Source organism: Hyla sarda, chromosome 5 (assembly GCF_029499605.1).
Source record: "Hyla sarda isolate aHylSar1 chromosome 5, aHylSar1.hap1, whole genome shotgun sequence".
Classification (NCBI taxonomy): Eukaryota; Metazoa; Chordata; class Amphibia; order Anura; family Hylidae; genus Hyla; species Hyla sarda.
In genome coordinates, this window is record NC_079193.1 from 163,253,196 (window position 1) to 163,278,981 (window position 25,786).

Sequence of the window (25,786 nt, forward strand, 5' to 3'; positions counted from 1 at the left end):
TTGGCCAGACCATCGCCTTTATCCTCAGCTTCTTTAGCAAGGCAGTGGTCGTCTTGGAGGAGTGTTTGGTTTCATTATCATTTTGGAATACTGGCCTGCAGCCAAGGGAGGGTATCATGCTCCCCTTCAGTATGTCATAGTACATGTTGGCATTGATGGTTTTCTGAAAGAACTGTAGCTCCCCAATGCCAGCACAGCTATTGGAGGCAAGACACACTTGTCTTTGTACTCCTCACCTGGTTGCCGCCACACACCATCTGAACCAAATAAGTTTTGTTTTAAAATGTTTTTATTAGTTTTTAAAACAAATTAATTCAAGAAGGTAAATTATGTTCTTTCACAAATTAGAACAATAACAGAGTAGAATTAAAAAAGCTGTCTTGTCTAAGTTACATAGTAAAGCTATATTGATGTCTAATATTAGGTATTTACTGACATCAATTTTTTATTTGTTTCTGAGCAAAGAAAAAAGAAACCAACCAAATAAATATGTTCGCTAGTAAGGTGAAGTAAACATTATAGTCAGTCAGAATGCCAATGGTGACCAAGTGAGGAGAAACATGAAGAAAACCTGGGGGAGGATGAGGTGGAAGGGTATAGGGTGGCTTTCTAAAGTGACTTGATATGTTCTCCTTCTCAGGGGAAAGAAATAGATTGGGGGCATCCCAAATAAGTTCATCCTGGTCTCATCGGACTACAGTACCAGTAATCCAAGTCTTTAGTCTGCTTATCTTCAGCAAACTGTTCGCGGGCTTTCCTAACTTCTTTGGTCCATCATGGTTAGCCTTGTTCTGAGGGGAACTTGTGCTATAAAACCACTGTATAATCTTGTCCAAGTGTGCTGAAGCTCGGTTTCAGGGTGTTGGCAATCTTCTTATAGCCTAGCCATCTTTATAGAGCAAAAATTCTCTTCAGAGTTTTATGCGATGAGGTGCCCTTTCGAACTTCCAGTGACTGGTATTAGACAGTGTGAGAGTGACTACACCAAATTTAAGACACCTGTTCCCAATTCACACCTGAGACCTTGTAACAATAATGAGCTACGTGACTACGGGGAGAGAAAATGGCTAATTTAGACATTTTCACTTAAAGGGGTACTCCGCCCCTGGCATCTTATCCCCTATCCAAAGGATAGGGGATAAGATGTTAGATCGCCGCGGTCCCGCTGCTGGGGACCCAGGGGATCGCCGCTGCGGCACCCCGCCATCATTACTGCACAGAGAGAGTTCGCTCTGTGCGTAATGACGGGCGATACAGGGGCCGGAGCAGCGTGATGTCATGGCACCGCCCCTCATGACATCACGGCCCGTCCCCTTAATGCAAGTCTATGGCAGGGGGGCGTGACGACCACCACGCCCCCTCCCATAGACTTGCATTGACGGGGGCGGGCCGTGATGTCATGAGGGGCGGAGCCGGGACGTAACGATGCTCCGGCCCCTGTATTGCCCGTCCTTACGTGCAGAGCGAACTCTCTCTGCGCAGTAATGATAGCGGGGTGCTGCAGCAGCGATCCCCGGGGTCCCCAGCAGCGGGACCCCGGCGATCTGACATCTTATCCCCTATCCTTTGGATAGGGGATAAGATGTCCAGGAGCGAAGTACCCCTTTAAGGATCTATTCACTTTTGCTGTGGGTTGAGTCATTTTGAGGGAACAGCAACATTAAACAGTTAAACAGGCTGTGCACTCAATACTTTACATTATAGCAGCTTTGCTAAATTTAGGAATTTTTAGGTGCTTTTAGCATTGTACATTGTACAATACCGCAGATGTATATGCAGGTATATATGCACTCTAGTTCTCTGTCCAGAATAACTAGATGAAGATCATTACAAGATGGTTCACCTAGGTGAAAGGCGCCAAGTGTAGACTTCACTTTACTCACTCTTTGGTCATAATCTGTTACCTGACTCTGAGAAAAGAGCATCTAGGGAAGTGTTCCTAACAGAGCAGACAGGTAGCACTTGACCCTTAGGCCCAAAATATATCAGTGTAACAGAGAGGCCCTTGTTCAACAAGTTCTCAATCTCAGTTACTGGAATACAGCAAAATGTATCCTTACAGCAGAGATAAGAACTGGGTTCAGGAATAGCGACTTGATTGTAGATTTAGACAGGGATGTATTGTGTGAGGAATGTTTAGCAGTAACAAACATAAGCCATTTTGTCTCCAAAGTAAGAACAGAGCCAAGGGGCACATATAGAGCTCTGGTAAAACCCAGGCCAAAGCTAGTTAGTTGTAACAGGTTTAGGTCCTCCCATGCCCCAGGAGAGGAAGGTTGGACTGGACACTTTCTCCTGAAATAACTGGTTAGAAGGATCATGTGATCAAATGACTATTCAGCTGCACATTTAAAACAGTAAATATTAACTCTTTACATTTTTCAATACAGAAAAATACATTTTCCAAAACTCTCCAGTAGCTGATATACATATTACACATAAAGGAAGCCTCCTACTCTCAGCCACCCAACAGTTCTCTAGTGAATGGAAACTGGCACAGCTGTACTGTGATGCAACACCAGTAGTAATGTTCAGCAGATGAATAGGACTGTCGCACAGTGGGGTACCTAATATTGAAGCAAGGTTTGCAATTGATATGGGACCTGGCAGACAAAAGGACCCAGTAACAGGCCAAATGGACCTGCCCCAAACCACCTAGTGGATTTTAATGTTGATAGTTTAGGTGGCTGCCCAGGGCCAAAGAATCCCAGGGGGCCCATAGCAACCCAAACCTCCCACTTTATTAAATGCTTTTTTTGCTTGCTTATTCCTGTTGGTGTTGGCTGTAGACAGCTTCAGGCTGCAACCTACACCAGGAGCAAAGCGTGACTTCTTCCCTGGCTGATCTGCGCAGAAGAGGAGGGGAGATTGATTTTCTTATTTCAGCAGAACGAGGGGACTATCTGTGTAACGGAGGGGATACCTGGCTAATGGGGGGGGGGGGGGAACTATCTGGCTAATGGGGGGACTGCCTGCCACAGGAAAAAGATATTCCCACTGGAACCGCAAGCTCCTGAAACAGTAATGGACTCAGGTGATCATAATGTCATTAATCTCTCTTTTTATTATATAACTGCAGATGAAATTGAAGTGTTGCCGCAGGGATTATCTTTTGTTCCTACTAACAGATTTAATGTTTTTGAGACTGTGAAATATGTAAATCGTTTTGCCAGATCACTAACGGTTTAAAAACATTTTTTGCATGTGGATAAGTGTGAATATAAACCAGACAAATCAGAACAATTGTTGGAATTTAGACAAGACAATAATAACTTATATCTGACAGTACAGGATCCAATTGTGAATTATAATTTAATGTGTTTACATGTTCAAGCTTTGAAAGATGTTGATGAAAATATAGATCATTTGTCAATTAAAATAAAAAAATCTGTATCTTTATCCATTTCAATCTAAACCAGTGATTCTGGATGAATTTCAAGATTTCGTTCCTCAGGACCTTATTGCCTTGCACCAGATAATTCCTCAGTCCACCGCCCTAATCTGACCAAGGTCCAAGGTGATGCTATTATTTTTCTCAGGTCTAATTAAAACCTCAGGATTAGGGTGATAAACAATGGTGGGTCTGTTGTTCTGCTGGACACTTCATTATACAGGTGAAACAAAAAATTTCAAGTGAAACTCAAAAAATTTCAATATCGTGCAATAAGTCCATTGTATTTCAGTAATGCAACTTAAAAGGAAAGGAAGCATGAAGTGCTCCAAAATTTCCTACTAGATGGATGCGTTGACCCTGGTCTTAATGAAGCACAGTGGACCAACACCAGCAGATGATATGGCTCCCAAAATCATAGTAATTTGGGGGGCTTTGGTTTTCAGGAGCTGTGAGCCATAATCATCACAATTATGACAAATCACGGCTTGAACTATCTTGCTTTGCATGTAATGAGTCTCTCATATATTAGTTTCACCTTTTAAGTTGCATTACTGAAATAAATGAACTTTGCAGGATATTATAATTTTTAGAGTTTCACCTGTATGTCTCTTTAAATGAAATCATGCTCGGTAATACTGATTTATTCACACTGCTTAGTCTGATCCTACCGAAATTGTCAAGGAGAAATTATGGAATCTTATAGAAGAAGGTGTTCACTTAAATATTGACCAGAAAAGAGGCAGATTACATTTTTGTCCCTGGAATTTTTTCCTTTTCAATTCTCAATATTATTTGCAGGTAACCTAGTAACATGTAGAGGCTGTACCAATCTACATCATCCTTTACAGGTATCTTTTTTGCATCTGACTTTAAAAGGAGATTCCCTCTCTCATTCCGTTGTTACATGTACAATACCGTAAATCCACTGCTGGTAATGCCATTTTATGTACTGAATCATATCATCCTATTCACACGGTGCGAGGCATTTCTGTGGGAGAGTTAATACGTGCTAAATGCACTTGCACAACTGAACATGTTTTTGAAACAGAAAAACAGGGCATTTTTGACAGGCTCAGTAGACGACAATATCGAGTATGGACTCTTAACAGACTACTCTATTCTGGCCTCAGAACACATATAATAATAATTATAATAATTATTTATTTATATAGCGCTTACAGATTCCGCAGCGCTTAGTGGTATCGGAACATAACAACAATTTTACCCCACCGGGGTTAACAAGACCTCTATATCATATGTGGCCAAAATAAAACGTAGCTTTTATTGATTAGACTAAATAATATATGACAAATGGTGAGAAACACACATTTAAAAACACAACCCCCTATGTGTCTCTTAAAAATTCCAAGGGTTTAGAACAACCACTGGTGGCCTCAATATAATACCTATTAGGTGTTAATGTTTACACCATTGTTATTTCCAATACATGAGACATTAATTGTCTTCCAATCATAGTGCTCTCATATGGCTCTAGATGTTATGCCCTTTGCCTGCTGTGCACTGCAGGTATAGAACCAGTATGTAGATCAACCTTTCTTTTTATGAATTATATAGAGGACACTATGGGGTTGCAGATTAAAAAGTGATACTGTCACACCCGACTATGTGGCTTTATCAAGGAGGACAACTGACAGCCCCCATAGTGGCAAAACATGTTGGGGTGTCACAGTATCACTTTTTAATCTGCAACCCATAGTGTCCTCTATATAATTCATAAAAAGAATTGTATTTTCTTGGATGTTGTTTTTAAGGTCACCTGTGAACAATATCTTGAAGGGGTACTCCACTGGAAAAAAAATGTAATCAGCTGGTGTCAGAAAGTTTAAAAATTTGTAAATTACTTCTATTTAAAAATCTTAACTCCTCCAGTACAGCTGCTGTATGTTCCAGAGGAAGTTCTTTTCTTTTTTGAATTTTCTTTCTGTCTCACAGAGTGCTCTATGCTGACACCTCTGTCCATGTCAGGAACTGTCCAGAGTAGAGAGGTTTGCTATGAGGATTTGCTCCTGCTCCAGACAGTTCCTAAAATTGACAGAGGTGTCAGCAGAGAGCACTGTGGTCAGACAGAAAAGAAATTCAAAAAGAAAAGAACTTCCTGTGGAGCAAATACTGGAAGGGTTAAGATTTTTAAATAGAAGTCCTTTACAAATCTAAGTCAAATTTATAGCTTTTACCATCAAGGACCTCACCATCTAAGGTGCATAATGATACATGTGGAAACATTAATAAATTATATAGAAAACAGCATCACTGGTATAAAAAAATGTAATTCGATAAAATGAGTAAACTACACATACAGAGGCACCAATAGATACCCCACTGGGCCCTAGTGGAGTATCACATTGTTGAATATATAAATATAGAATGCTAATTGAGCATATATATATATACAGTCCAATACTCCAGCACCTATTTTGGGAGTCCCGTTATGGAGCAGATGATTAAAGTGCACTTAATAAGAATATTGCAGAATCAGACTCCAGGTAGTTGATAGAATATATTATATAAACAATATTGGTTGCATTTCTCACCTCCTGCAGCCGCCTGGTTCTCACTGGTGTGGACCGATGTGTTGCGGCTGTTGTGTGCTCTCCTGTATGTCCACAGAATGGTAAGTAGCGATCTCACACTGGGTTCGTAACCCTGATGGCAGTAGGGTACGATGCGGTGTTCTGTGCAATAGCCTGCGACCACTCTACGGCTGGTAGCTGATGGTAACAAAGCCAACACTCCGGCAGGGGTGTCAGCATACATGGGAGCGGCGTCCCACGTGGAGATCTGGGATCCGGGAGATGTGGGAGGTGAGAGGCCGCCAGACAAGGCGGAAGACTGAAGCCTGGGTTAACTCCTCAAATGCCGGGACTTACACAGTTTGGTGCGGACACTGGTAGTTGGATGCGTACCAGCAGATGGTATGAATAGTGCCAAGTCCTAGACGCGTTAAAGGGTGTCCGCACCAAACTGTGGAAGTCCCGGCATTTGAGGAGAACACCGCATCGTACCCAATTGCCATCGGGGTTACGAACCCAGTGTGAGATCGCTACTTACCTTTCTGTGGACATATGGGAGAGCACACAACAGCCGCAACACATCGGTCCACACCAGTGAGAACCAAGCGGCTGCAGGTGGTGAGAAATGCAACCAATATTGTTTATATAATATATTCTATCAACTACCTGGAGTCTGATTCTGCAATATTCTTATTAAGTGCACTTTAATCATCTGCTCCATAACGGGACTCCCAAAATAGGTGCCGGACTATCGGACTGTATATATATATATATATATATATATATATATATATATATATGCTCAATTAGCATTCTATATTTATATATTCAACAATTTCATACTCCACTAGGGCCCAGTGGGGTATCTATTAGTGCCTCTGTATGTGTAGTTTACTCATTTTATCGAACAAAATTTTTTTATGCCAGTGATGATGTTCTCTATATAATTTATTAACGTTTCCACATATATCATTATGCACCTTGGATGATGAGGTCCTTGAGGTAAAAGCTATAAATTTGACTTTTATTTTTCCTTTGACGCCGGTGGGGACCGGTTATAGCTTTAATTACCTCACAGTTTTTGTTGTGAGCTGCACCTTTTTGAAACTTTTGTAATTTACAAATCTGTTTATCTTTCGGGCACTAGTTGATTTAAAAAAAAAAAAAATTTCCAGGGGAGTACCCCTTTAATCCCTTAAGGACCCAGCCCATTTTCACCTAAGGACCCGGGCATTTTTTGCACAGCTGACCACTGCCACTTTAAGCATTAATAACTCTGGGATGCTTTCACCTTTCAATCTGATTCCTAGATTGCTTTTTTGATGACATATTCTACTTGATGTTAGTCGTTAATTTTCGTCGATACTTGCATAATTTCTTGGTGAAAAATTACAAAATTTGATTAAAAAGTAGAAAATTTGGCATTTTTTTTTTACTTTAAAACTCTCTGCTTATAAGGAAAAGTGGATATTCCAATTAAATTATATATTGATTCACATATATAATATGTCTACTTTACATTTGCATCATAAAGTTGCCAAGTTTTTACTTTTGGAAGACATCAGAGGGCTTCAAAGTTCAGCAGCAATTTTCCAATTTTTCACAGAACTTTCAAAATTGAAATTTTTCAGGGACCAGTTCAGTTTTGAAGTGTATTTGAAGGGCCTTCATATTAGAAATACCCCATAAATGACCCCATTATAAAAACTGCACCCCTCAAAGTATTCAAAATGACAGAGAATTCAAAATCTTCATTTTTTACACATCGCATGTTCTTGTAGACCCAGTTTTTGAATTTTTACAAGGGGTAAAAGGAGAGAAATCTTCCTAAAATTTGTAACCCAATTTCTCTCGAGTAAGGAAATACCTCATATGTGTATAGAGACTCAGTGACCCATGACCCATTTTTGGAAAAATACCCCCAGAGGTCTTATCATTTTTTGTTTTATTAAACATTTTTTTGGGCAATTTAGTGGTTTATGGGGTTAAAACTTAAACTTGGAATGTACTCTGGACTTGGTACATTGGGGTCAAATTATGGGAAATTTAAATGAAAAGGGAAAATTTTGTACTGCATGGAAGTGTGATTCTCCCTGAAGCAGTTTTTAATGATCGGGGCAAGTGTCACATTGAGTAGTGGTGTCCTTCCGTATCCCCCTCTTGTTACACACTCAGCATTTTTTCTGGGATCTTGGCACCTATAACTTAAGTTCCTTGGGAAGTCCGGCCTGCTCTTTCCCGGTCAGCAAAGATCAGGACCTTTAGGACTTCTTCTTGGAACTGGAAGTATGTCCCTGTGTTGCCAGTGTGCTGGGACAGTACAAAAGAGTTGCGCATGGCAACCTGTACCAAATAGACCGCAACTTTTTTGTACCATACCCTTGTTTTGTGCGTGGCATCGTATGGCTTGAAGATTTGATCAGAGAGATAAATTCCCCCCCATATACTGATTGTAGCCCAGAATACTATCAGGCTTGAGGACCTTTGTTGTGGTACCTCGCACAGGGACAGATGAGCTGCCATTACCATGAATTGTGGTCAGCATAAGGACATTCCTCTTATCCTTATACCTGACCAGCAACAGATTTTCATGGGTAAGGGCATAGGTGTCTTTAGAGAGAGGCCTCTCTGGTTCTTCCGCACGGTCCCACGAGCAGACATGGATCTGGCAGCAAGGGATGTGAACAGAGGGATGCTGGTATAAAAGTTGTCCACGTAAAGGTGGTAACCCTTATCCAGCAATGGGTACACAAGGTCCCAAACGATTTTCCCGCTAACACCCAGAGTGGGAGAACAATCTGGGGGTTCAATACGGGAATCTCGTCCCTCATACACCCTAAACTTGTAAGTGTACACGGAGGTACTCTCACAAAGTTTGTAGAGTTTCACGCCATACCCTGCCCGCTTCAAGGGAATATACTGGTGGAAGATGAGTCTCCCCTTAAAACTGATATGAGACTCTGAAGAGGCGCTGAAGTGTGTAGTGTGTGATTGGTGTAAACTATATATATAACTGTGTGTGATTAGAAATCACACACCGTTATATGGAAAAAAATGCAAATGCAGTGCCCTGAACCCCTAATAAGGCCTGGGTCACGGTGAAAAAACTGCAGCAGACCCTTGTGGACCTATTAGGGGGTCAGGGGGGGGGGATTTTATTATGAACCTGTCCCTACCTTTCCCTGCAGAAAAAACTCACCCTGAACTAATGGACACTTCTCCAGCCCTGAGGGGCTTAGATCTTCACAGAGGGGGGTCCCTGGCACCTTCTCACAGCTCTGCCCGCTGAATGAACTTAGTGGGCGAGCAGAGCTGACAGAGCCCCTCCTCTGCCGGCTGCTATTAGTCCGAAGATCATCCAACCAATAGCAGAGCTCCTGGGGGGGGGGGGGGGGACAGGATCGCCACCTCCCCCTAGCTACAGGAGGTTATTGGCGGTGTAAACTACACCGCCCATCACCATCTAACTCTGGGTTATCAGGTCACACATGACCCGTATTACCGGAATTGCCGCAAATCGCCGGTGTGAATTCACCAGCGATTTGCTGCGATCACCAACATGGGGGGGTCTAGTACCCCCCTGGAAATTGTCACAGGATTCCTGCTGAATGCTTTCAGCAGGCATCCCCGCCCGGTGCGCGGCAGGGTCCGAAATTCACCCGGGCTTACAGGTATGTCCTGAGTCCTTTAGTACCAGGGAGCGAGGGCGTATCTGTACGCCCTGGGTCCCTAAGTGGTTGAGGCTGCAGGTGAGGGAGGGTGTTAACCATAGGTATTTAAATCACCTACCTCTGCCTACTAACAGAAGATGATTAAGAGCCGTTTGTGCACTTCACTGCTGGAATTATGGATTTTTATATTTTTGTACTAAATAAGCGAAGAATTTTACTCTGAACCAATGAATGCTAAACTTTTTTATTCTACTAATGGAATGACTACCTGGCTTAAAAATTGACTACCTTCTTCCTGGTGAACTACCTGCCCAATGGGGGGCATACCTGCCTAATAGGAGGACTACCTGACTAATCGGGGGGCTTTCTAACTGCTGTGGGAAACATACTTAATAGGGAACCTGTCTTCCCAATGGGGAACCTACTTACCTATTAACTACCAATGGAGGCATTATTGCCGTTTGGGGGATTATAGATGGGGAGATTGTATAGAGGTGTGATGGGTGGTAAAAAAGTGCAGAGCCTTAAATATATTATTATCTGCTGTATAGTATTAATATTGGCCTAAGTATACTGGTTAGTCAGTAGCAATATGATGTAAATATGTATGGTGATAATATTTGCTCGTCTTATTGTAGTATTATTTTTATACGGTAAGGCTATTATTTGGTGGTTTACGGTACTATAATACAAGAAAATTGTCCTATAGCTATGTTGTCCAGGAAATATATTGCTGCATTTCTCATAGCATGAGGCTAAAAATGACCAGCATTTAACTGGACAAATGTCGATTTGGAGATGGATTTGCAAGAAGTCACATAGACTTCTGGCAAATGTGTCTCCAGATCGCGATAGTTTCAGAGCAGGTCACAGGATTAAAAGTGGCTGCAAAATGTAATCCTTTTTTCTGCTTCTGTAACCACAGAGGTATGCTTTAATATATTATGTTATGGTTATGTTCTCTATGTGTAACCGCAGTTCACACTGTCATTATACATGTGCCATAGTCAGTACTAAATATAATTTAGCTTAAAATGATTTATACACATAACCTTTCAACATGTTTTGCTAGCACTCTTATGTTCTTAGGGATCTATGGGAAAATGGTTGAAAGACATTGCCTTTCAAAGTTTATAAAAGCTCAAATGTGCTCCTATTTTGTATCCCTGACATATAATGTGCTTCAGCTGTGTCTCATCTGTCCAAAGGACATTCTCCCCGAAGTTTTGTGACTTGTCCTTTGGACAAATAAGACAAAACTGGCCATTTTTATCAAGTCACATCAGCTCTATAGTTGAAGATGCAAAAGTAAAGCATACAAAGAAAAGAATACTGTACTTACTTAGAGGCATAGAGGAGGCTTGGTTATGTTTCGAGGCTGCTTTGCTGCATTTGGCACAGGGTGTCTTGAATCTGTACAGGGTACAATGAAATCTCAAGATTATCAAGGAGCGAAATGTGCTGCCCAGTGTCAGGAAGCTTGGTCTTAGTCACAGGTCATGGGTTCTCCAACAGGATAGTGACCCAAAACAAACAACTAAAAGCCCCAAAGAATAGCTAAGGGCCAAACAAGTGACTTTCTATGAGCCCTGATCTGAATCATATTGAAGATCTGTGGAAGGAGCTGAAGACTGGAGAAGACACCCTTCATACCTGAGATAGCTGGAGCAGTATCTTATGAGGAGTGGGCCAAGATACCTGCATACAAGTGCAGAAGATACGGACAAGTGCAAAAATTGCTGGCTTGCAGTCACTGCCTCAAAAGGTTGTGCAACTAAATATTAAATTCAGGTGACAAGTTTTTCTGTTAACCCCTTCCCGCTATAGGATGTATGCATATGTCCCAGCACCCAACATGTTCACGTGCTGGGACGTATGCATAAGTCCCAGTGATCTCCTGCACGGTCGCGGGCAGTGCAGGAGATCAGCGGTGGAGCCCAGCTGTCAATCACAGCCGGAGTCCCGCCGCATCTGCCGGGGCCGCGATTGCACCGGTCCCGGCAGCATTAACCCCATATATGCCGTGATCAATCGTGAGCCCGCTCCCCCTGTTCACCAATGGTGGTGCCGCGATACGATCGCGGGTCACCAATGATTGCTATGGCAGCAGGAGGTCCTCCTGTATGCCAGCTATAGAAGCCTGTGAGATCCAGCCACAGGCTGGATCACACAGGCTGTACTGTGTGCAGCCGATCGGGTCATACTGTGCTGCAGTACAAATGTATTGCAGCATAGTATAACCTGTAAAAAGTGTAAAAAATGTTTATAAAAATGCCCCTTTCCCAATAAAAGCCCTGTTTTATCACCAAAAAAGACCAAAAACACAAATTATGTATATAATAGGTATTGCCACGTCTGTAATGACGTGTACTATAAGACTATAATGTAAATTATCCCGCATGGTGAACGCCATAAAAAAAAAAATACAAAAAAGTGCAACATTCGCCATTTTTGGTACAAATAGCGGAATAAAAAATATCAAAAGGTAGCATGAATGATAGCAATAAAAAGTACAGCTCATCCCACCAAAAATAAGTGCACCAGGACATATAGATACACCCTTAGTCCAGTCCAGACTACATAGGGAACGCAGGAGCTGCACCTACTGCATAGGCTGTGGGTCCCGCCGGTAATGGCGGACAGCAACAATCACACTGATGCCTGTTATTAACCGTCGAGATGCCATGTTAAATACTTATTATGGCATATGAAGTATTAAAGGGAAGCTTTATAAAAACTGCAGAAGAAAAAATGACCAGTTGTCCATAGCAACCAATCAGAGCACTTTGATTTCACCCCTTAAGGACTACGGGTTTTTCCATTTTTGCACTTTCGTTTTTTCCTCCTCACATTTTAAAAATTATAACCCTTTCAATTTTGCACCTAAAAATCCATATGATGGCTTATTTTTTGTGCCACCAATTTTACTTTGCAGTGACATCAGTCATTTTAGCTAAAAATCTACGACGAAACGGAAAAAAAATTCAATGTGCGACAAAATTGAAGAAAAACGCCATTTTGTAAATTTTGGGGGCTTCCGTTTCTATGCAGTACATTTTTCAGTAAAAATGACACATTATCTTTATTCTGTAGGTCCATACGATTAAAATGATACCCTACTTATATAGGTTTTATTTTGTCGCACTTCTGGAAAAAATCTTAATTACATGCAGGAAAATGTATACATTTAAAATTGTCATCTTCTGACCCCTATAAAGTTTTTATTTTACTGCGTATGGGGCGGTATGAGGGCTAATTTTTTGCACCGTGATCTGAAGTTTTTAGCAGTATTGATTTTAGCAGTATTGATGAGACTTTTTGATCGCTTTTTATTAATTTTTTCATGGTATAAAAAGTGACAAAAAATACGCTATTTTGGACTTTGGAATTCTTTGCGCATAAGCCATTGACTGTGCGGTTTAATTAATTATATGTTTTCATAGTTCGGACAATTATGCATGCGGCGATACCACATATGTTTATATTTATTTTTATTTACATGTTTTTTTATGGGAAAAGGGGGATGATTTGGACTTTGATTAGGGAAAGGGTTAAATGACATTCATTAACTTTTTTTTACACTTTTTTTTTTGCAGTGATATAGCTCCATAGGGGGCTATAACACTGCACACACTGGTCTTTTACACTATTCACTGCAAAGCCATAGCTTTGCATTGATCAGTGTAATCGGCGGTCGATTGCTCAAGCCTGCATCTCAGGCTTGGAGCAATCAATCGCCAAAGGGACGCGCCAGAGGAAGGTAAGAGGACCTCAGCTCGCGTTCCTAGCTGATTGGGACACCGCATTTTCACTGTGGTGGTCCTGATCAGCCCCACTGAGCAGCCAGGAAGCTTTTACTTTTGTTTTAGACGTGGCGTTCAACTGTGTCTAAAGGGTTAATAGCGCACAGTACCATCATCACTGCCACGCGCTATTAGCCCCGGGTCCTGGCTTCAGATACATGCCGGGACCGACCCAATATGACACGGGGTCACCGCGTGACCCCACGTTATATCGCGGGTGCCGGCCAAGGATGTAAATATATGTCCTTGGTTTAAAAAATAAAAGAATGGCCTTATGCTATAGGAGTCTGGCTGTGTATATGTATGTTCATTTAAATATGCAGAAATGTTTTACTTGAGCTCTGTCTTATATTGCTCATACATAACAGTTCAATATTACCCTATGTCATTATTATCTACCTTATGCTGTAAAAGTACCTATGGATTTATTTTTGTCATTCCCTTCCCTTTTTCCTTTTTTCTTTCTTTGTTGTTTTCCTTTATTATTATTGTTTTGAGTTAAGGCTGTTGTGGCCTTTGTTACTGGTTATACTAAACTGATATATTTGTACTTTGACCTCGAGCAACAATAAAGCTTCATGGTTTGATTATTAAAAAATAAAAGAAGCGATCTGATTGGTTGCTATTGGCAACTGGTCAACTTTTCCTCTGCACAGGTTCTGATAAATCTCCCCCTATACAGGCTTTAAGAAGTGGCAGGAGAATATGATGTGAGGCGAAGAGGAAGCATGAATGAATACAATACAGCTATTGACCACTCAGTACTGCTGATCCCATTTTAATAAAATAGTAGTTTGGTTCTATGTGGAAAAATACCACCCACTTAGTTTTTTTTTGTGGATGAAAATTATGCATTGTTATCCTCTCACTACTTATGTATGCTGAGCATCACCATTCTTTGAGATATGGAGGGTCAAGAGCTGGGACTGGGTGGGACTCCATGTGTATAGTAGTGCCAATGCAGTTTTTTGGTTCTTTACATAGTTGGAGTACTAGTAAATAAGCCCTATTGTCTCCTTCTTAAAGGATTTTTTTTTTTAAAAAGAGAACATACAATGTCTTTTGTTGCAAACTTTAGTTACTTAGTACAGAGTAGTTTTTCCTAATAAAAAAGAAAAGAAAAAAAAGCTTTTGAATGTTAAAATTATATGTGTCTTTAACTACAGTAGAAGTAAAAAAAATAGTATAGAATTATTAGAAAAATAAAAGAATGGAGTAGTTGAATATGAAGCTATAATAATACACTGTCATATCGATGGATTTATATGAATATATATATATATATATATATATATTTATTTTTTTTTTGTATATGTAAAATGTTTTCCATGAGCACTGAAGTATAGGAGATGTAAGGAAGAGAATTTAGATGTCATAAAAAAACTTGACCAACAATGTTTGCCAAAGCAGAATGATTCATGTAAGACCATAGTCTATGGTGATTGTCATGTCCCGCGCTCTGGCCACCTGCTTCGGCCGCGAGCGCATTGTCCCCGGCTGCCGGTGGGGCTGGGATTCGCATCTCGGGACATGCCCGCATGCGAATTCCAGACCGTCACTGTTACGCCGAGCGCTCCGGGTCCCCCCTCCTCCCCGGAGCGCTCACAGCGTTCTCCTGTTCGCAGCGCCCCGGTCAGACCCACTGATCGGATGCGCTGCGATAATGTCCCCAGCCGGGATGCGATTCGCGATGCGGGACGCGCCCGCTCGCGGTGCGCATCCCGACCCGCTTACCAGACTCGCTCCCCGTCTGTGCTGCCCTGGCGTGCGCTGCCCCGCTCCGTAGGGTGCGCACGCGCCGGGTCTTTGCGATTTAAAGGGCCAGTGCGCCACTGATTGGCGCATGGGTTTTAATTAGTGTGTTCACCTGTGCACTTCCCTTTATTACCTCACTTCTCCTGCACTTCCTTGCCGGATCTTGTTGCCATTGTGCCAGTGAATGCGTTCCTTGAGTGTTCCTAGCCTGTGTTCCAGACCTCTTGCCGTTGCCCCTGACTACGATCCTTGCTGCCTGCCCTGACCTTCTGCTACGTCCGACCCTGCTCTTTTCTAATCCCTTGTACCGCGCCTATCTCAGCAGTCAGAGAGGTTGAGCCGTTGCCGGTGGATACAACCTGGTTGCTACTGCCGCTGCAAGTCCATCCCGCTTTGCAGCGGGCTCTGGTGAAACCAGTAGCAACTTAGAATCGGTCCACCGACACGGTCCACGCCAATCCCTCTCTGACACAGAGGATCCACCTCCAGCCTGCCGAATCTTGACAGTCACTCACCTCTCTCCCCTGCTGTCTCTGCTCTCTCTTAATTCCGTTAGGGCGCGTGCACGCCAGAGCTCAAAAATTTAAAGGGCCAGTATGCCCATAATTTTTGTGTACACCTGACACTATCCTATAAGTCCATGCACCTCCCACAATTTCCTGCCGGATCTTCAGTGCCTCCAGCCTGAGATTAAGCATTCCATATTGCCTGTTTGCCTTACCCGTGTATCCAGACCTTTCGCTAAGTTATTTGCCTCAGCAACTTTGCTGCCTGCCTTGACCTTCTGCTACGTTTGACTACGCTACTGCCTTATCCTTCGGTACCTCGCCTTGCCCAGCTACCTGTGTGGTTGAGCCGTGTCAGGGGTAGCGACCTGGGTGTCGCCTGCCGCAGCAAGCCCATCCTGCCTTGCGGCGGGCTCTGGTGAAGACCAGCTGCACCTTAGACTCCACTCCCCGATACGGTCCGAGTCATCAGCCACACAGATAAGAGGATCCACAACCAGCTCCATTACAGTGATACATTGTTCAAAATGCAACACAAAAATACTTTATTTCTCCTTTATACTTTGCTATGCTAACTTAGTAAATAAAGGGTTAAATGAATGTTAGCAATGCACCAACAAGCAGCATGTATTTGTTATTGAATGTAATAAGTTAGATGTTGAAGATAATTACAATGTACATGCATGATCTTTTTTTTTTTAAACATTATATGTTTTCATCATAAAGATGACTCAACTTGTTTATTAAGAGGCACACTCTGCACCTCACACTAAAATCCATGGCAGCTAGGAGCTGGCGTAGATATCTGTTACATTCATGTCTGTTTTAAGGTGGCTACATTTTTGTTTTTTTTGTTTTTGCTGTGCAATTTGGGGGGAGTGGCTTCCTCTGTAGCCGTGCATCCCCTCCCCCATCTCACAGGAGATGGTTTGGATTGATAGTGGATCCAACATGTCACCCAGTCAGAGGCTATATGCCCAGCAAAGGTGAGTGTTATGAGTGTTAGGTTCAATATTTGTGTTAGGGTCCCATCCTATATGAGGCCACCTCCGTGTGGTGGATGGGGGGACACGTTTTGAACAAAAAGTGCACTAAGAGCCTCCATTTTGTTGACCAAGTGTGCTGCTGCCATTTTCTTTTTTTTACATGTTTTGTAAATTTTAGTAACTATGGTGGATGTGGGAGACCATGCCGACTTTATGTTATGCCCCAGCACTTTATAGTATGCCCATCTGTTGAGCGCAAAATTTTGCAACTTTATAAAAACAGGCATATGGGCTAACCATAAATGCAATAAAATGCATAACTAGATAATGATTAGTCAGGAATTATTCAGAGAGAAACTGTGACCACCTTCAAAACCATTTACTTTTTGGGGGTTCTCTTACTTTGTTGGGGTTGTCTTCAATGCACCGGCTATTGCTTTCAATTGCATTAAAGCAGGTGAAATTATTTTACAGACCCTAATAATTCCTTATTGGACAGATTGATATCCCTGATGTTTAACTGACTTGTGTAACATTCATGGTAGTAGTGGATACTGTAACACTCACGGTAGTAGTTGATCCGCTGTACCAGTGTGGAAGATGACGTGAGCCGTACCAGGGAGCGGAGTCTAACCAGAGCCCTCCACAAAGTGGGATGGACTTACTGTGGCAGCTGGCACCCAGGTCGCTACCTCTAGTACAACTCGTCCACACAGATTGCTGATATGTAACATAGCACAGAAGGGATATTGCAACTCGATGTCAGGATAGCAGAAGGTCAGAGCAGGTGGCACAGGTGCGTGGTCAGGAACGTAGCAGGAGGTCAATAGGCAGGTGGCACAGGAGCAAGGTCAGGTCACGGAACAGAGGGTCAGAACACAGCAGAACAAACACAGTAACGCTTTCTCTGAGGCTCTAGGCAAACAAAGATCTGGCAAGGAGTGGGGGGAGGTGCAGATACTTATAATAGAGGTACAGGTGCAACTGATAATTAAGGGCGCACTGGCCCTTTAAATCGCATAGCGCCGGCGTACGCGCTCCCTAAGGTGCATGCAGAGAGGAGCCGGAGACAGCGTGGGGTAAGGAGATGCCTGGGACCCGCATGCGGGCGCGTCCCGCACAGAGAGTCCCGGAGCTGCCGGGGAAAGGAGGAGGGGAGTGCTCACGGTCAGAATGAGTGACCGGAGCGCTACCCATAAAAACATGATGTCATATTGTTATGCCAAAGTGTATGCAAAGTGTTTTGAGCAGTGTATTATAACAGGTAAGAACAGCGTAACAAATCTGTAAAAGTAGGGCTTTATATCCTAAAGTTTTTTCTATCCAAAAGTTATAATGGGCAAACTAAACTAAGCCTTTTATACTGTTCCTTACTACACTTAAAGAACCACAAGTTGTGTGGAAAGATTTTTTCCTGGTATTGTGTCCATTTAACTCATCATTATGTCATGAGCGCCAACTTCCATTTAAAACAGCACTTTTATTTTTTGTAGACTAATGATCGAATTCTTAACATACTATTAAAACTTAAGGAAACTCCTTCTGGTTGCATATATGGTAACACTCTTTCCACAAGGTTAAAATGACATCCAACATTGTGTTGTCAATTTCATAAGGAACATTGTATACTCAAAACATATATTTTGAAAGTCAGTAACAAGACAGTTTTCAGACAGATCATTTAAATCCTCAGTTGTACTTTGATGCAATGGTATACATTGAGAATAATACACATAACATTTTGGGGTATTGTGTCATACTGGGTTAGACATTTTTTTTTTTTACTTAGGACAGAAACAATAGAAGGTGACCCATTGTTCCCAAGACAGAACTGGAATGTATTTTAGAATCCAATTACTGTACAAAAATGTTAGTTTTATGTGGTGATAAAATAAAGTTTTATTTTATTAAAGTTTTTAAGTTTCTTGCATGCATACTTTTCTATCACCTCTTGCTCTATAGAGAATAGCCTAGTACAGGGGTACTCAACTATTTTAAGTAGGGGTCCGCTTTTCCAGGTCTGCCATCCGGTGAAGGTCCGAGCGAAACCCTAAGACCTGTGTAACACTGACGTTTCTGAAGACAGGAACTACAGTGTATGTGGATCCGCTGGACCTGTGTGGCAGATGACTCGGACCGTGCCAGGGAGCGGAGTCTAAGGTGCCGCTAGTCTTCTCCAGAGCCTGTCGCAAAGCAGGATGGTCTTGCAACTGCAGGCGACACCCCCAGCACGGCTCGACCACACAAACGGCTGAGGAGATGCGAAGCACAGAAGGGATGAGACAACTCGTAGTCAGGATAGCTGTAGGTCAGGGCAGGCGGCACAGTAGCGTAGTCGGGACATAGCAGAAGTTCAGTAGGCAGGCGGCAGAGAAGCAAGGTCAATGTCACAAGAGCAGGAGATCTGGTACATGGCAAGGCAATACTATGGAACGCTTTCACTAGGCACAAGGCAACAAAGATCCAGCAGAGAACTGAGGAGGGTGGAGGAATTTATCAACAAGACACAGGTGGTTACACTAATGAGCATAATGACCCTTTAAATCTTAAAGTTCCGGAGTGCGCGCCCTAAGGGACAGGGACAGGCGTGCCGGAGCAGAGAGGCGGAAGCAGAGGCAGGGGAAACACCCGGAGAGTGACGGACTGGGGCTCGCATGCGGGTGCGTCCTGCAATGCGAGTCCCAGCCCCGTCGGCAGCAGAAGGTAAGGAGACCATGCGCTCATGGCCAGCGTGTGAGGCCGGAGTGCATAGCATAACAGTACCCCCCCCCCCTTTGGTCTCCCCCTCCTTTTACGAGAGAGGAAACTCCTGAGAAGGTCACGGTCCAGGATATTCTCCTCAGGTTCCTAAGATCTCTCCTCAGGACCGTAACCCTCCCAGTCGACCAAAAAAAATTGTTTACCTCTCACAGTTTTTGCACAAAGAATCTGTTTAACTTTGTAGACATCAGATGAGCCGGAGACAGGTTTTGGGAGAGGATTCTTCTGAGAAAACCGGTTTACAACAAGAGGCTTGAGGAGAGAGACGTGGAAGGAATTGGAAATATGTAAGGTAGCAGGTAGACGGAGTTTGTAGGAGACAGGATTAATCTTTTGTAGAATCTAGACATGTGCAATTCGGTTCGGCACGAATGTCTAATTTACCGAACTTTACCGTTTTCGGGCATTCCGACCGATCCTAATGCACAAAAACATAATTTGAACATTCCCGAATAGCCACGATAATACGAAAAGCAAAATAACGAATGCATTCGTTATTTACCGATTGCATGCGGTAAATAACGAATGCATTCGTTATCCTTAAACGAACGTAAAGAATTCATTCTAATAACAAAAAAATAGTAAAAAAGATACAGTAGTGATGGAAAAAATTGTATCTAACTAAATTAATCTTTTTTTATTATGAAATGTTTATTAATTTTTAAACAGGGATCAATTTATGTGAGCGGGTAAAGCACTAAAAATGTAGCCGACAATAATAAAAATGTAGTGTGTGCGTGTTTTTCACTTTATTTTTATTTTTTAGGTAGTACTACTACTCCCAGCATGGAACACACTGTTCCATGATGGGAGTAGTAGTTACCTGTACTAATTGACAGATCACCGGGGTCCCTTGCGATCCTCTTGTATAATGTATAGATGCTCTTCTATGGTCCCCTGCACTCACGTATATATACACATATTCATTTTTCCCGCAGAGCTGTGATTGGCCAGATGGTTCCAGCCAATCACAGCTCTCTGTGAGAAATAGGAATATGTGTATATATATGGCCGTGCAGGGGACCATAGGAGAGCGGCCGCTTCATCTATACATTATACAGGAGCATCACAGAGGGTGTCAGGAGTTATACCTGCAGTGATCTTTCCTTTACTACAAGTACTACTACTCCCAACATGGAGTACACTCTGCTGCATGCTGGGAGCTGTAGTACCTGCATTAATAGAAAGTTCGCAGCGGGTGTCAGAAGTTACACTCGCTGCGATATGTCTATTAATGCAGGTACTACAGCTTCCAGCATGGAGCAGAGTGTGCTCCATGTTGGGAGTATTAGTACCTGCAATAAGGGACAGATCCCAACGGATGTCACTCCTCCTGACACTCTCTGCGATCGTCCTTATGTGAATGTCGGGATCAGCTGTTCTCAGGGCTACAGAGCCGGGAGAACAGCTGACGCTGAGCTGTAGGTATACATCGTATATCTACTGCCCAGCAAGAACTTACAGTGAGCCTGCACTGTGTATACAGTATACACATTGCTGGCTCAATTAACCCCTTGCTGAGCTGTGCGCTATGCACAAGCCCAGCAAGGAAAGAGTTAACTTGCACTGCTGGACAGTGTAGGTTAACCCTTTGGGCGGTATACACTATATACAGCTATCTATAGATAGCTGTATATAGTGTATACAGAAGATGAAGTCCGCTTACTTCCCTTGAGTATCGGGCAGGTCCGTGTAGCTCCGTCCCCTAGTGATGACGTAAGTAGGGGGCGGAGCTACAGAAGGGAACAAGGCTAGTTAATCTGAAGCTCTGTTTACATTGTCCGTTTTGTAAAATGTGAACAGACCCCTCTGGCAGTGTCTACCCAGACAGGGAGACTCCAGCTGTTGCTAAACTACAACTCCCAGCATGCCCAGACAGCCAAAGGCTGTCTGGGCATGCTGGGAGTTGTAGTTTTGCACCAATTGGTGGCTCCCTGTTTCGGTAGACATTGCATCATGGGTGCTCTCCCCAGCGGACAGCGCCAAAAATGTCATAACCAATTTTTGGTGTTTTTTTTCTTCTCGTTTCAGATCCGTGTATGCAGAGAATTAATGTGGATTCGATGGATTACGGCGGATTATTATTTTTTTTCTTTTAATAAAATGGTTAACGAGGGCTGTGGGGGAGTGTTTTTTTAAATAAAATAATTTTTCCAATGTGTTGTGTTTTTTTATTGAATTTTCAGGCTTAGTAGTGGAAGCTGGTCTTATTGACTGAATCCATTACTAAGCCAGGGCTTAGTGTTAGCCCCAAAAACAGCTAGCGCTAACCCCCAATTATTACCCCGGTACCCACCCCCACAGGGGTGCCGGGAAGAGTCGGTACCAACAGGCCCGGTGCGTCAAAAATGGCGCTCCTGGGCCTAGGCGGTAACAGGCTGGCATTATTTAGGCTGGGGAGGGCCAGTAACATTGGTCCTCGCCAACCCTGGTAACGTCAGGCTGTTGCTGTTTGGTTGGTATTGTGCAGAGAATGAAAATACGGGGAACCCTATGCGTTTTTTATTTATTTATTTAAATAAAAAATGTATAGGGTTCCCCGTATTTTCATTCTCAGCACAATACCAACCAAACAGCAAAAGCCTGACGTTACCAGGGTGGGCAAGGACCATTGTTACTGGCCCTCCCCAGCCTAAATAATGCCAGCCTGTTACCGCCTAGGCCCAGGAGTGCCATTTATGACGCTCCGGGCCCGTTGGTACCAGCTCTTCCCGGCACCCCTGTGGTGGTGGGTACCGGGGTGATAATTGGGGGTTAGTGCTAGCGGTTTTTGGGGGCTAGCGCTAAGCCCTGGCTTAGTAATGGATTCAGTCAATATGACCGGCTTCCACTACTAAGCCTGAAAATTCAATTAAAAAAAACACAACACATTGGAAAAATTATTTTATTTAAAAAAACACTCCCCCACAGCCCTGGTTAACCATTTTATTAAAAGGAAAAAACAAAAATCCCCCGTAATCCATTGAATCTGCAGTAATCCTCTGCATACACGGATCTGAAACGAGAAGAAAAAAAACACAAAAAATTGGTTATGACATTATTGGCTCTGTCCGCTGGGGAGAGCACTCATGATGCAATGTCTACCGAAACAGGGAGCCACCAATTGGTACAAAACTACAACTCCCAGCATGCCCAGACAGCCTTTGGCTATCTGGGCATGCTGGGAGTTGTAGTTTAGTAACAGCTGGAGTCTCCCTGTCTGGGTAGACAATGCCAGAAGGGTCTGTTCACATTATACAAAACGGACAATGTGAACAGAGCTTCAGATTAACTAGTCTTGTTCCCTTCTGTAGCTCCGCCCCCTAATGACGTCCCACGAGGGGGCGGAGCTACACAGACCTGCCCGGTACTCGAGGGAAGTAAGCGGACTTCGTCTTTCTGTATACACTATATACAGCTATCTAAAGATAGCTGTATATAGTGTATATCGCCCAAAGGGTTAACCTACACTGTCCAGCAGTGTAAGTTAACTCTTTCCTTGCTGGGCTTGCGCATAGCGCACAGCTCAGCAAGGGGTTAAGTGAGCCAGCAATGTGTATACTGTATACACATTGCAGGCTCACTGTAAATTCTTGCTGGGCAGTAGACATACGATGTATACCTACGCCTCAGCGTCAGCTGTTCTCCCGGCTCTGTAGCCCTGAGAACAGCTGATGCCGACATTCACATAAGGACAATCGCAGAGGATGTCAGGAGGAGTGACATCCGCTGGGATCTGTCCCTTACTGCAGATACTAATACTCCCAACATGGAGCAAACTCTGCTCCATGCTGGAAGCTGTAGTACCTGCATTAATAGACTTATCGCAGCGAGTGTAACTTCTGACACCCGCTGCGATCTGTCTATTAATGCAGGTACTACAGCTCCCAGTTTGGAGCAGAGTGTACTCCATGTTGGGAGTAGTAGTACTTGTAGTAAAGGAAAGATCACCGCGAGTATCACTCCTGACACCCTCTGTGATCCTCCTGTATAATGTATGGATGCGGCGGCCGCTCTCCTATGGTCCCCTGCACTGCCGTATAGATACACATATTCCTATTTCTCACAGAGAGCTGTGATTGGCTGGAACCATCTGGCCAATCACAGCTCTGCGGGAAATATGAATATGTGCATATATACGTGAGTGCAGGGGACCATAGAAGAGCGGCCGCCGCATCTATACATTATACAAGAGGATCGCAAGGGACCCCGGTGATCTGTCAATTAGTACAGGTAACTACTACTCCCATCATGGAACAGTGTGTTCCATGCTGGGAGTAGTAGTACTACCTAAAAAAAAAATTTAAGTGAAAAACACGCACACACTACATTTTTATCATTGTCGGCTACATTTTTAGTGCTTTACCCGCTCACATAAAATGATCCCTGTTTAAAAATTTATAAACATTTCATAATAAAAAAAGATACATTTCCTTAGATACAATTTTTTCCATCACTACTGTATCTTTTTTATTATTATTTTTTTATGGTACCCTACAAAATTTTTAATAAAAAAGGAATCTCCATAATTTTTTAGGCTCGCTAAAGTCCAAAAAAGAATAAAAAGATTTACCGAATGTACCCGAATACCGACTATATCCGAAAAATAAAACCGAATACCGAATGTATCCGAAAAATCTAAACCGAAAATATTACTGAACGGAAAAAAATTTCCAAAAAGAAAAAATGAAACGAAACGAAAATTTTTCCAGTGCACAAGTCTAGTAGAATCTGGAAGGGACCAAGGTAGCGGGGACCGAGCTTGTAACAGGGGATTTTGAAGCAGATGTATTTGGAAGAAAGCCACACCATGTCACCAGGAGAGAAGGACGGAGGAGGTCTTCTACCTTTATCCGCTTGCGCCTTCATGCGTGAAGAAGCCTGGTACAATGACTGTCAGGTCTGTTGCCAGATGGTGGAGAAGTCACGGACCAGCTCATCAACAGCAGGCACACCGGAGGAGACTGGGAGAGAAAGAGAAGGATGGAGATGGAGTCCGTAGACAACAAAATAGGGAGACGACCTCGTGGACTCGGAATCCTTAAGATTATATGATAATTCAGCCATGGGGAGAAGGTCAACGCAATCATCTTTGCGAGCTGAAACAAAATGCCGAAGATAAGTCTCAAGGATTTGATTTACCCTTTCCACCTGACCGTTGGACTGAGGGTGGTAGGCCGAGGAGAAGTCCAGATTAATGTCCAGACGGTTACAAAGGGCTCCCAGAACTTAGAGACAAACTGCACACCTCGATCCAAAACTATATGTTGTGGAACACCATGTAAACGAAAGACATGCAACAAGAAGTACTTCGCCAGCTGCGGAGCAGAAGGAAGACCTGGTAGAGAAATGAAATGAGCCATCCTTGAAAACCGATCTACCACGACCCAGAGGACAGTGTTATTATGAGAAGGTGGCAGATCAGTGATGAAATCCATGGCGATATGAGACCAGGGAGTCTCTGGAATGGGTAAAGGCTGTAAGAGTCCTGCAGGTCTTTGCTGAGGAGTTTTGTCACAGGCACAAGTTACACAGGAGCGAACAAAATCAGAAACATCACGTTCAAGATGGGGCCACCAGTAGTGCCGGGAAATAAGAAGTAGGGTCTTGCTTATTCCAGGATGTCCTGCTGTCAAGGAAGAATGACCCCATTTCAAGACCTTGCGTCTCAATCTGGTGGGCACAAAGGATTTTCCTGGAGGAACTTGCTGAATCTCGGCAGGAGCGGCAGGAATCAAACGGTCAGGAGTAATAATGTGCCTAGGCGTGGAGTCCAAACCAATTACGTCAGAGGACCTGGAGAGTGCATCAGCCCTGATGTTCTTGTCTGCAGAACGGAAGTGAATGAAGAAGTTGAAACGGGAAAAGAACAGCGACCATCTTGCCTGGCGGGGGTTCAAACGCTGAGCAGACTGAAGGTTTAGAAGATTCTTATGATCGGAGTAGATGCTGACCGGATGAGAAGAACCTTGCGGTAAATATCGCCATTCCTCCAAAGCTAGCTTAATAGCGAGGAGTTCATGATCTTCAATGGAGTAATTCCTCTCAGCAGGAGAGAAAGTCTTGGAGAAGAACCCACAAGTTACAGTCTTGCCCTTGGCATTTTTCTGTGTGAGGACGGCACCCGCTCCAATAAATGAGGCATCAACCTCCAACGCAAAGGGCCTCTCTGGATTAGGTCTTGTAAGCACGGGAGCAGAGGCACACGCAGACTTTAAACGGGAGAAGGCCTCTTCAGCCTCTTGAGGCCAAGACCTAGGATTGGATGCTTTTTTAGTGAGAGCTACAATAGGAGCAACCAAGGATGAAAAATGTGGGATAAACTGACGATAATATTTAGTGAATCCCAGAAAGCGTTGAATTGCACGTAGGCCCAAGGCACGAGGCCAATCCAAAACTGC